Source organism: Vulpes vulpes, chromosome 1, assembly GCF_048418805.1.
Source record: "Vulpes vulpes isolate BD-2025 chromosome 1, VulVul3, whole genome shotgun sequence".
NCBI lineage: Eukaryota > Metazoa > Chordata > Mammalia > Carnivora > Canidae > Vulpes > Vulpes vulpes.
This window is the reverse complement of record NC_132780.1, coordinates 47,664,075-47,676,227: the sequence shown is the minus strand read 5'-3', so window position 1 is coordinate 47,676,227 and position 12,153 is coordinate 47,664,075. Positions and strand designations below refer to the sequence as shown.

The following is a 12,153-nucleotide window of genomic DNA, read 5'->3' as shown; positions in this document are numbered from 1 at the left end:
TGAAAATTTAATTATATCTGTCAAATATTATTCCCAATAATTTGCTCCCTAAATTCAGTATATAAAAAATTTGATCAGTTACAGGCTCAGATATAACTCAGTATTATAATTATTTTTTTTTAAGATTTTATTTATTCATGAGAAACAGAGAGAGAGAGAGAGAGAGAGAGAGAGAGGCAGAAACACAGGCAGAGGGAGAAGCAGGCTCCATGCAGGGAGCCTGATGTGAGACTCGATCCCGGAACTCCAGGATCATGCCCCGGGCCAAAGGCAGGTGCTAAACCACTGAGCCACCCAAGAATCCCAAAATCAGTATTATAATTCTTAATCATAATACCAGGCCTTAGCGTTTTATAGTTTGATGTATATGGGCAAGAATATGCTCATTTTATAGAATCTTCATGATTTTTCTTGTTAGATGCTGACTTGTCATTTGTCAGTTTATATTGCTGTCTTCTGTTGGCAATTAGCTTAAGAGTGTTTTTGTTTTGTTTTGTTTTAGCTTAGGAGTTTTAAATGTGGTAAAACGTTAATTAGAGCATTATTCTTTTTAATGTAAAAGTTGAGAGAGTAATCACCTGAATTCTCTACCCCTTAATAATGGAAGTAAATATATAAAGATTTACCAGATTATACCAGTTGTTCTGACTGGTATTTTGAAGCCTTTCTTTAAGTTATTTCATGTATCCTTTTTTCTCCCAGCTTTATTGAAGTATAATTCACAAATAAAATTGTAATATCTTGATGCTTTGAAATACACACACACACACGCACGCATACATATATACATACCACAGACGTTTGTAGAAAGATTGCCCCCAGTGTGGTGTGTGTGTGAATGAATATGATCATTTCAGTTCTGCTCTTCAAATTTCAGTCGTATAGTCTAGTATTATCAGCTGTAGTCACCATGTTATATACATTATTTCCTCAGACCTTATTCATCTCAAGGCTGAAAGTTTGTACCCTTTTACCAAACTCCGTTTTTCCCTATACCCCTGGCAGCCACTTTGCTACTCTCTTCAATCTGCCATCATATAGTATAACACCCAGTGCTCATCCCATCAAGTGCCCTCCTCACTGCCCATCTCCCAGCCACCCTATCTCCCTCACCCTTCTCCCCTTCTGCAACCCTTTGTTTCACAGTTAGGAGTCTCTCGTGGTTTGCCTTCCTCTCTAATTTTTTCCCACTCAGTTTCTCTTCTTTCCTTTTATAGTCCATTTCACTATTTCTTATATAAAGGATTTTCTTTTTAAAGGCTGAATGATACTTCCTTGTATATTTGTATATTACATTTTCTTTATCTATTTATCCATTGATGGACACTTTACTTAGGTTGTTTTGATACTTTGACTGTTATAACTAATACTGCTTTGAACATGGGAGTGCAGATATTTCTTTAATAGCTAATTATTTCATTTCCTTTGGATATATATCCAGAAATGGCATTGCTGGATCATATGGCAGTTCTATTTTTAATTTCTTGAGGAACCTCCGTACTGTTTTCCATAGTGACTGTACTACGTGGCAAGCAGCAGTGTATAATTGAGCATCTTTTCATATACCTATTGGTCATTTGTATGTTTTCTTGAAAAAAACATGTATTTAGGTCTTTTTCCCATTTTTAGAAGTTGGGTTATTTGGGTTTTTGTTTTTGTTTTTTGTTTTGTTTTGTTTTGTTTTTTTGCTTTGACTTCTTATGTATGTTTTCTATTAACCCCTTATCAGATATGTGGTTTGCAAAAATTTTCTCCCATTCCATAGGCTGTCTTTTTATTTTATTGATGGTTTTCTTTGCTGTACAAACACTTTTTAGTTTGATATGGACTTGTTTTTGCTTTTATTGCCTTTGGTTTTAGTGTCAAAAAAGAAATGATTGCTAAGCCCAGTGTCAAAAGAGTTTACCCTCTGTGTTTTCTTCTAGGAGTTTTGTGATATTGTATCTTACTTTCTAGTCATTAATATGTTTTGAGTTGCTCTTTGTATATGGTATAAGATTCTAGGAGTCTAGTTTTACTCTTTTGCATGTGTCTGTCAAGTTTTCCCAGCACCATTTAATGAAGAGGTTGTCCTTCCTCAATGCATATTCTTGATCCCTTTGTCAAAAATTAATTGGCCATATATGCAGGGGTTTATTTCTGGGCTGTATTCTGTTCATTGATCTATGTGTCTGTTTTGATGCCAGCACCATGCTGTTTTGATCACTATAGCTTGATTGTTTGAAATCAGGAAGTGTGATGCCTCCACCTTTGTTGTTCTTTTTCAAGATTGCTTTGGCTATTCAGGGTCTTTTGTAGTTTGATTGTTTTTTTGAAAAATGCCATTGACATTTGGAATCCCTATTCCATTAAATCTGTACATTGCTCTTGGTAGTTTGGGCATTTTAACAACATTAGTTCTTCTAATCCTTGAACACAGACTATTTTTCTATTTATTTGTCTTTTTTAGTTTCTTTTATCACTGTCTTACAGTATAGATCTTCCACCTCCTTGGATAACTTATTTTTGTTTTATTTTATTTATTTATTTTGCTGCTGTAGTAAATGGGATTGTTTTAATTTCTCTTTTCATAGTTCATTGTGGATGTATAGAAATGCAACTTTTTTGTTTATTTTGTTTCCTGTATCATTACTGAAATTGCTCATTATATCTAACACTTTTTAAATGACATTTTTACGGTATCTATATACAATGTCATCTGCACCTAGAGAAAATTTTACTTCTTCCTTTCTGATTTTGATGCCCTTTATAATCCTTTTTCTTGCCTAGTTGCTCTGGCTTGAGTTACCAGTACTAGGTTAAATAAAAGTGGTGAGAATGGGCATTCTTGTGTTTCTGATCTTAAAGGAGCTTAAGCATTTTGTCACTGGGTATGATGTTAGCTATGGGCTTGTAACATATCAACTTTATTATGTGGAACTGTGTGTCCTCTTTACCAGTTTGTTGAGAGTTTTTATCATGAATGGATGTTGAATTTTGTCAGATATTTTTTCTGCCTCTATTGAGATGAATGCATGATTTTTATTCTTCATTTTGTTAATGTGGTGTATCACATGGATTGGTTTACAAATGTTGAACCATCCTTGCATGCCAGAGATGAATCCCCCTTGACTATGGTATATGTTTGATCCTTTTGTCGTATTGTTGAATTCAATTTCCTAATATTTTATTGGGGATTTTTGCATCTAAATTCATCAAGGATATTGGCCTGTAATTTGCTTTTTTGAGTGCCCTTGTCTGGAGTTGGTATCAGGGTAATGCTGGCTTTGTAAAATGAGTTTGAGTTTGGAAGTGAAGTGTTCCTTCTTATGTTTTGAAGAATAAGAGTTTGAAAAGGATTGATATATTATTCTTCTTTAAATGTTTTGTAGAATTCATCAGTGAAGCTATCTGGTCATGGACTTTTCTTTGTTGGGAGATTTTTGATTACTGATTCCATCTAGTCTAACATGTAGTTTAATTCTAATGTTTTCTTATTGATTTTCTGTCTGGATGATCTATCCATGTTGGAAGTAGGTATTTGAAGTCTCCTGCTAGTATTGCATTTCTCTGTATTTCCTTCTTTAAATTTTCTATATTTGCTTTATATAATATGTGCTTTTATGTTAAGTGCATAGGTATTTTATAACTATTATAACCTCTTGATTAATTGACACTTTTATCATTATATAATGACCTTCTTTTTCTTTCTTTTTTTTCCCCTGATGTAAGTACAGCTGCCCCCTGCTGTCTTTTGGTTTCTGTTTTATTGATTATCTTTTTCTATCACTTCACTTTTAGTCTATGTGTGTCCTTAAAGCTGAGGTGTATCTCTTAGAGGGAACATACAGTTGGGTGTTATTGGTTTTTTTCTTAAATCCATTCAGCCACTCTGTTTTTTGATTGACGAATTTAGGCCATTTATATGTAAAGCAATTATTGATAGGTATAAGCCTACTGTTGGCATTTTGTTCATTGTTTTCTGGTTGTTTTGTAATATTTTTGTTCCTTTCTTCCTTTTTTGCTTGCTTCCTTTGTGATTTTATGATTTTCTGTAATGGTATGCTTTGATTTATTTATCTTTGGTGTGTCTAATAGAGGTTTTTGTGTTGTGGTTACCATGAGGTTTACATAAAATATATTTATGACAGCTTATTTTAAGCTGATAATTACTTAACTTCAAATACATACCATAGCTCCCCTTTTCCCACATTTTGTTTTTGATGTCACAATTTGCATCTTTTTACATTATATATTCATTAACAAATTACTATAGTTATTTTTAATACTTTTGTCTCTTTCATACTATATTTATAAATGATCTGCCCATTCCGTGGAAACATTATAGTACTTTGAATTAAATTTAAATTTGCCTTAGCAGTGAGTTTTATATTTTCACTTGTTTTTGTTATTACCATCCTTTCATTTGAGCTTGAAAAACTCCCTTTAACATTTTTTTTAAGGTTAGTCCTGTGGTGATGAACTCCTTAGCTTTTTTTGTCTGGAAAATTCTTTATTTCTCCTTTAGTTCTGAACGACAACTTTGCTGAGTAAAGTATTCTTAGTTGGCCATGTGTTTATTTTTTAGCCCTTTGAAGGTATCCTCTCACTCCCTTCTAGCCTGCAAGGTTTCTGCTGAAAAAAATCTGATAATAGTCTTATGCGGGTTCTTATGTATGTAACAAGTTGTCTTCTCTTGCTACTTTAAAGATTTTCCTTCTCTTTAACTTTGGCACTTTAATTATAATGTGTCTTGGTGTGAGTCTCTTTGGGTCTTCATAAATCTGGATGTCTGATGTCTTTTTTCCCCAGGTTAGGGAAATTTTCAGCCATTATGTCTTTGAATAAGCTTTTGGTCCCTTTATCTGTCCTTCTGGGACTTCTATAATGAATAAATTGATTTGTTCCTTTGTGTTCCTTAAGTCCCTTAAGTAATTTTCACTCTTCATTCTTTCTTTTGCTCCTCTGTTGGATGAGTTCCACTGCCCTTTTGGAGTTCACTGATTCTTTCTTCCATTTGATGTAGTGTGCTGTTGAACCCTCTATTGAGTTTTTAAGTTCAGTTATTGTATTCTTCAGTTCTACGATTTCTATTCAGTTTTTAAAAAATATTTTGTCTCTTTGTTGAAATTCTCACTTTGTTCATGCATTGCTATCCTGACTTTGTTGAAAATCTTTATGACTATTATTTTGAACTCTGTATCGTGTAAATCACTTGCCTGCATTCTTTTGAGATCTATTTCTAGATATCTATTTTATTCTTTTGTTTGGAATATAGTTCTTTGTTTCTTCATTTTCCATGATTCTCTGTTTTGGTTTCTGCACATTAGATGAAATAGCCATCTCTCCCAACCTTGGCAGAATGCTCTTATGTAAGAGAGAAATCTCATTGATCAGCCTGGCTTGAGGTCCTAGTTGTGTGTAAGACTTTTGTGATTGCCCAAGCCTATTTCTTTGTTCTTAGTGGCTCCTAGTAGTTGAGGGTGCCAGATCACAGTAGTATCCCAAAAGGGAGGATCATAGTCAGCACCTAGATGGAGGGTATTTAGAAGCTGGATCCTCTAGCAGCAGCTGGAAAAGTATATAGTTAAGCCCCTTCCAGGGAAAAGCTGAAAGATGTTTTTGCCTATTTCTTCTGTGCTAACCTGAGTATAAGCTGTAGGAGGTGCCTCTGTGGCTAAGAACTGTTTCATTCTTTGTTACAGTACAATGGGACTTATGAATGCAAGACCTTTGTGCTGCTAGAGCCAGGCTATTTGTAGGTCCATCTCTTCATGGCAGCCATGAAAGCTGAGGTGCCAAATGTGTAAACAATCTCCTTTCAGGGTGATATGAGTAACTTTGGTTATTGGAGCACCCTGCAGGGAGAAGGTAGGATATGTATCTGCTGGCTTCCCTACTCTTTGAAGAGGATGGTAGCCCACAGTGCCTGCTAAATTAGAAGTGTGGCCCTTGGACTGCAGCTTTTAAAATATGCAGATAAAACTGTTTCATGGAAAGACTGAGTGATGCGCAGTTTTGCCTGTTCCCCTGGGTGGTGGGAAGTATTGGCTTGTACATACCAGTTAAGACTTGCTTCTTTGATTATTATACCTTTGTGGATTCCAGGGACACAAGTCCTGTTGACTGTCAGAGCTAAGTGTATTTTTTCTAACCAACCTTTCATTCACCCATGCTTTCTTTAGCTGGGTCTAATCTGATGTGAAATTTATCTTTTTACTTCTTAATTGTAGTTAATTTAGGGGGATTTGGGGGAGAAAACTCTTGAGGGGCACTGGGGGATGATTTTTTAAAAATTTGATCAATGTTGCCATGGGGCATAAAGTCCAGTAGCTAGCATTCTGGAGGCCCAGTAGACTTATTTTTGAGCAGATTTTCACTTACTCCCCTGACACCCATTTCTGTCTTTTGGCCACAACTGAATAGCCTCTCTGATAATAGTCTTTAGAAAGTCATCTTTCCATCTCTCTGAATAACCTAAGGAAGGTGATCTGAAGGTCTAACTGCTCTTTATAAAATCTTTTAATTAATTACTCTCTTTTTAATTGCACCTTGATAATCACTATCTCCAATTCTTAGCTTTCCCCTTCATAACACAAATCAGTGTTTTCCCCCGTGGCTTCCACTGTTGTAAATACTTGAGCAAAGTGGAGGTTGGCACTCAGGCCTGTTCATTTTTCATCCATCTGCCTCCATCTTCTAACATTTTGTTGATATCTCTCCTTTGCAATTATTTCTTCTTTCAGTTTTCTTTTTCCTGTGGATTATTCTTTAAAAAAAAAAAGGTAATTATTTTACAGTCATCTTCATCGCTCTTGAGATTCAGTGTGTATTTTCTGTACTTTCTTCAAGTGAAGCTAGTGTTTATTTGTAAAAATGTAGGAACATTTTCTTCTGAGAAAATTAAATTAATACTGTTAAAGGGAAAATGATTTGTGACACTGTTACAGGTTAGGAAGGTAGACTGTCCAGGAGGACTGCTACAAGGGGTGAATATGGTGAGGCAAGGTGGGGTTTTATAGCCTGGGAGTAGAGGGAGGGATCAGTGGATGGAAAATTACTAAGAGAGACCATCAGTGGAAGGGAGATTCTGGCTAAACTGACCTGACGGAGTCTTTGCTGAAAGCAGGCCAGGCTGATGAGATAGAGTAGGGGATTTTGATAAACCAACTCAGCAAGATTCTTGCTACAGCTAGACTAAGCAGGCAGAGCCCCTGACCAAGGACAGAGCCCAAGATCAAGCCCTAGTTTATGAAAGAAGACTCAGAAGAGCCTGGCTCAAGTTTGGTCAAGGAGAGTCTGACAGTGTAGATCATTGTGGCCAGATGTTAATGGGAATATGTATAGCAATGCAGTAAAGCTTACTGGTATTAATGTGCTTTTTTTAAATGTATAGTTTACCATTTAATCAAGCTAATCCTTAAAAACATCATTTTTGATGGCTGTGATGCCCATGCTTGAGTCTGGTGTGTATTTGTGAGAGTCATTTATTGCAACCATGTAGGAAATTCTTACAGCCGTAATTAGATTAGAATATTTTCTAGGTAGATAAATCATGCCACGTAATTGAAGATCGTATTACCACTTCTAGTCCACTGGAAATCATAGTTGCTCATAACTGAAAATGAAGCATTTGTATTTTTGTGCTAAGTCAATGAAATATTGTTGTACCCACAAATCTAGAAGAGATTAAAATTATCTAGAAAAATAAGTTGAAAACTTAATATGAACGCTTCAGGACCCCAGGCCAGATTTAATTATAATGGATGCTTTGAGGCTTATCATGAGAGAAATAAATGATCCTTATCATTGAGATCCAGGTACGTAGGTATGAAGTTAGTAATTGTTCATCTCTAAGACAGCTGTACAAAGAATTTGATGATTGTAGATATTTATTATTTATAAGCTGTATTCTCAGTAGCCTCTTGGAAGAATGAAGTTATTCCTCCGAGTGCCTATTTGAGAGTTTAAAGTAAGAATATAGTATATCAGAATAAAGATGAATACATATTCCTTTGAAGAAGATTCATTCTGTCCTCTGGCAGGCAGGCTGTGCAGTAGGCAGGTGGTCCTAGGTTGGCAAGGGACTGAGCTGGCTGGGGGTGGGTTTGTAAAACTTGAGAAACTTGTTTACCCTTGGTTCACCCATCCCCTCACTAAGTAGTAGCCCTCCAGAGGTCACTGTAGAAGGCCTAGGGCTTTTCCTTTCCAGCACCACAAGACTGCCTCCAGTTCCATTGTTTATTTTCTGGTTTGTTTGTTTTGCTGCTTCCTGCTTTGCTTTCAGCTGCTTACACTGTGTACTTTAAGAATTTGTCACATGCTTCCAGAGGAGGACTGTTGGGGTCATATCTCTGCAACTCCCTTCTTTCAGGAAACTTGGCAGCTCTGAACTCCAAATTTTGCCTCCAATCCTTTGAAATTGCTGAAAGCTCTGATGACTTCTCTGCCTCTTAGCAGCTGCCCTTGCCTGGCCTTGGGTTCCTCTGGACTTTGCCCCATGCACCTTTTCTCTTGGTTGATTTTGCTTTGTATCCTTTCACTGTAATATACATCATAGCTGTTAATACAACTGTGTGCTGAATCCTGTACATCTTGCTAGTGCATCATTAAACCAGGGGTGGCCCTGGGATCCCAAACATGCACGTGCATTTTGAGTTTCTGTTAAGTTCCATTATCTCTGAGATTTTCATGTTCTATTGAGAATGATCAGAGATAGATGATACTGTAACCTCTACTCATGTATGTGTAAACTGAGGCTGAAAGATGAATTGACCCAAGGTCTTTTATCTGGTAATTCCCAACAGAACCAGGAATTGTGTCCAGATTGACTCCAGAATTCCCCTGTACTTTTGCTGTATCGTGTATCTTCCAAGTGATGAAGCACAGTTACCACCAAGGATTGATTTCAGCTTTTGAGGCTGTCCAGCATTATTGGGAAACTTAACTATTTAATAGCCTTTTCATTATGTATAAGGAATGTTTTTAGATCAATAGTAAAATAAAGTCAGTTAGAGTTTAGTGACTTTTTGAAGGCAGCTTAGTTATATTTTTGATCCAAAAAAGTATCAGTAAATTAATAACTTTCTTTCCTTTTTTAACCTCCAATAGAAATCCTCTTGTTAGAGATTCTGTACTCTGTTTGTGGGTATGTACATGTGTAGGAATGTGCAAATACTTACGTATACACTGTGGACAATTAAGACTGACAAAAATCGTTACTTGTATTTTCTATAGATAATTTTGTTTGCTTTGATATTTAGTAGGTATTACATCTCTTATGAACTGGGAATCAAATTATATAAATAAAACATTTTCAAATATTTAGGCAGATAGAGATTTTTCTTTCACTTGAGACCTGATATTTCAATATAAAAAAGACATAATCAGCAAGTCACAAATTGCTGCATATTTGAGCAATGGAATATTTTTTGTTTGTGTATCAATTTCAGAATTTCTCCCCCAGGATATCCTTATTGTGCTGTCTGAAAACAGGTAGGTTAAGCCTCAGAATTGTTGAAGAGTACAAGATTAAAGGATTAAAGGATGGTTCTGAGTTACAAAAGTAAGGCCGTATTTTTAGTCCTGTTAGCTTGGGGCAGCCCATTGCATATTTTTTTTATTATTTAAAAAAAAATTTTATTGGAGTTCAATTTGCCAACATATAGCATAACACCCAGTGCTCATCCCGCCAAGTGCCCCCTTCATTGCCCCATCACCCAGTTACCCCAATCCCCCATTGCGTATTTTTAGCCCTATTAGCTTGGAGGCAGTCCATTGCCTGGCCTCTTTAGGAATTGACAAAGATTAACATTTTTCTTTAACAAGGTAGGTTTTATTAATTTCATAGTAGCATTTTATATTGATACAGCTTAAGAATTTACAAATGCTTTCACTTACTACCTAATTGGAGCCAAACAACTTGTGAGGTAGTGGAGCTGACATGGTTATCTCTCCTTTAAACTTGAGAAAAGCTGGTGTTTGGAGGAATTGGGTGACTTGCTCAAGATCATGCAGCTGGCTAGTGGGAGAGGAGAGGCACAGACACAATTTCTGACTCCATATGCGGTGTTTTGCTTTTTTCATGCTTGTAGAGGTGACAGAGCTGAGGGTCTTATACCCTGGTGTCTCGGGCATCAAGTCAGCGCTGTCGCAGGTAGTCGGGCATACACTGAGGGAGACAGTGGACTTCGTAGGTTTAATTTTGCGTCACTTACTAGTTTAACAAAATGATAGCCAGATCACTTTCTGAATCTGCATGAAGCAGAGTTGTCATCTTTAGAAAATCAGTTGGAATTTTAAAACTTTTCTGCATCATAATGACTCCATACAGCAGAGAATTTCAACAAATTCATCCCGTGAGAAAGCGGTTTGGGCAAAGGTTTTGATATTTTTCCTGAAGCAGCCTGAGGACTAAAATGCTATTCTCGTTTAGAATGAAATGTTTCTTAGTGATTAAAACCCATAAGAGAAGGATGTGAGAGCAGGTATACATAGGCTAGCTGTTGGAGAATGAAGCAAACACAGGGCAGCAGGAGTAAACTTCTCTGAAGAAAATTAGGGGGGTGAGGAAGTTGTGGGAGGAAAACGATAGTGATAGGAAATAATTAAGTGCTGATTAGAGTTTCTTTTTTTGTGATTGAATTATACATCAAAAGAAAACTTATTTTATAACTCTGGGGACAAATTACCTTAAAGTCTTTCTCCTACCTGGGGGTTACTGTGAGATAATGTATATGAAGGCCTTTCGTAAGTTGTACATTGTTCAAAACAGATGTTGGAATTATTAATGAAAGTAAAGCTGAATTGCTCTGATTGGTCTTGTGCCTTAAGTTTTTTTTTCATTAAGTATAACCAATGTGTTGAGGTAATACAAAAATCAATGATCTCATCGTCCCTGTGGCTTCTCATAAAGAGTTCAGCAAAGTTTGTTTAGGACCTACAATGTGTTGAGCACTCTTGGGAGATGATAGGAGGTACTGATACGGGTCAGTCACAAAGCACCTTCCTGACTGCAAGGTGCTTATGAGAAGACAGACCCACAAATAGATGGTTTCACCTGCATGGGAGAAGTGGTCAGTCATGATGTGCGGGGCCTAAAGGGAATGCAGAGAAAGAGGTCATTTAGCCCAAGATGGGCTTTCATAAAGGAAGAACACCTGAAGATGAGACTGAGCTGCAGTTTGAAGGAAATATTAGTCACTGGGAGGAAAAAAGGTGGGAAATCTGCCCTGACCAGAGGAAGCAATGTCAGTGAAGGTTTATGATGTAAAATGTGAGCCAGGAAGTAATTCAGAGATTGATTGGCCAGACTCACTTACTGAGAAATGTGGTTTTCTGACTCACTGAATGGATGATGTTGGATGAGGATGAGTGGATGAGCAGAGCAGGCTCGCTGGGGAGACTGGTGAGTTGCATTGCAAACATGCATTTGGGGAATCTGAGAGATTGCCATGTGAGTCTGTTAGCAAGTGCTTGTGTACACAGTGGAACTTCAAGGGCGAAGTCAGGTTAGTATTTGGATTTGGAAGTAATCAGTATGTGAGCTTACTCAGAGCTTGTGTATAAGAGTGGGCCAGGAGAGCATTTTTATAAGCACCTATTTTTGAGGCATACAATGGAGGATGAAGAGCATGTAATCAGCAGTGGGGAAGGACAGAGGGGAATGAAGCACGCCAGAAGACAGGAGTATTGGAATTTGCGCTAGTTAAGTGCAACAACAGAGAGATCTGGAAGCAATGGGCTAGAGAGTGGCACCTGGAAAACCAGTCAGAAGGTTGCTTTCAGTGGAGTGATGAGGGTTGTGATCTTCTGTTCCCATGGTCTCAGGATTCCTGCAACTTTTTGGCCCTAGGCCTACTCACCACTCTTCCCCGCCCCCAAACACACACAGGTTAGCACTGCCTGCTCCTTTGTCCTTGCTGGATGGGCTCGTTGCATTTGAGCCAGAGAGTAGACCTTCATGAGCTGAAGCTGAGAACATGACTTTGATAGGACCTGCAGAAACAGGCATCAAATATCAGGGTCAGTGTGGGTGCCAGGAATGGAATAGAGTGTGAAACCCTTCCACTCCTGGGCATCAGGATGGATGATGCCAGAACATGGATGAAGTTTGTGTCACAGTCAACATGTGAAGGAGCCAAGATCGGAAATTGACAGGCTCAGATTATTTTC

General features: G+C 37.3%; 1 protein-coding gene across 1 annotated transcript in view; it reads left to right on the top strand.

Moving 5' to 3' along the window:
* Positions 1–12,153, top strand: part of AGTPBP1 (ATP/GTP binding carboxypeptidase 1) — a 174,692-nt gene that overhangs the window by 159,720 nt on the left and 2,819 nt on the right.